We start from the raw sequence: 1,533 nt of genomic DNA, 5'->3' as shown, positions 1-1,533 counted from the left end.
TTTCTACTAGGTGCTCCCCTATGCTTAAATCGGGATCAGCTCCTGCTTATATAAATATATATAATCGATCTCAAGTTGTTTGGAACTATCGCTTTATTGGCGGCTTTTTTTTTTGGATAGAATAAATGGATAAATGGAAATTTTAGAAAAATAAAATACATATTTCACCATAAAAGCAAGTGAGAAGGACAACCATGTGAAGGAAAAGAAATCAAGCAATCAATCAATTATATATAGGTGAACTCAAGAGTGTTCACTGAATGAGAGGAAGAAAGCCAAAGAGTGACACATATCAAGTTAGTCCAAATGTTGCCTTGCTCACTTTTTGTTTGAATGTATTCAAGAAATGGCAAATAATTGGAACTGATTTAAAATATTGGAAAGCAACTTGTGTGTAAAAGGTTAAAAAGAGAGGCAAAGAGATGACAAGAGATAGAGTTTGGTCGATTTTGGCTACTAACAAGTACCAATTGAGATGATGATATGGTTGCCACAACTTTTGTATCAAGAAAAGGACGAGCAGGTGAGGAGAATCGATACGTGTTTTCTGTCCATCTTGTGGCAAGGGAATAGTAACGAGTAACTCTCGTCAAAGATTGTGGTAGAGTGATAAATACTCCTTTATCTTTACAACTTTTTTGGATTATTTTTTTGGAATTCTAGAAAAACTCGTAATCGCTACAACATCTGCCACAATCTCTGCCTTTCGATTGAGCACTCTGTGCGCACTGGGTAACCCTCCACTGTGTAATAACCTGCAAACTACACAAGAGATGTTGTAACGACCCGACCGGTCCTTTTGAGTTTTTGCACTTTGCTCGCCAGTTCTCGGGCATGTCTTGCCCCGTGTAGTATATTATGACTTATGTAAACCGTTGGTTTTGGTTTTCAGGGTAATCGGAACGAATTTGGAAGAACAGTTCTCAGTTTGAAGCTTGAAATTTGAAAGGTTTGACCAAGATTTGACTTGTTTGTATATGATCTCGGATGGAAAATTTTATGATTTGGTTAGCTCCGTTAGTTGATTTGGGACTTAGGATGGTGATCAGAATGTATTTTGGAAGTCCGTGGAAGGTTTAGGCTTGAATTGGCGAAATTAAGATTTCGGCGTTGTCCGGTTGATAGGTGAGATTTTGATATAGAGGTCGGAATAAAATTCCGGAAGTTGCAGTAGCTCCATTATGTCATTTGGGATGCGTGTGCAAAATTTCAGGTCATTCGGACGTGGTTTGGTTGGGTTTTTGATCAAAAGCGGAATTTGAAAGATTTTAGAAAGTTTGGCGTGAATCCGATGTGTTTTGGGTGATTTGATGTTGTTTGAGATGATTTGAAGGTTGGTACAAGTTTGAATAAGGTATTAGAATATGTTTGTGCTTTTGGTTGAGGTCCCGGGGGCCTCGGGGTGATTTCGGAGAAGTTTGGAACCTTGTTGCAACTGCAGATTTTCTGCTTCTGGCATTTCTGCACCTGCGGATTGGGGACCGCAGGTGCGACGCCGCATATGCGGAGAATTAGTCGCAGAAGCGAAAGCTG

Source organism: Nicotiana attenuata, chromosome 2 (assembly GCF_001879085.1).
Source record: "Nicotiana attenuata strain UT chromosome 2, NIATTr2, whole genome shotgun sequence".
In the NCBI taxonomy this organism is placed as follows: Eukaryota; Viridiplantae; Streptophyta; class Magnoliopsida; order Solanales; family Solanaceae; genus Nicotiana; species Nicotiana attenuata.
Note: the sequence above shows the minus strand (reverse complement) of the source record.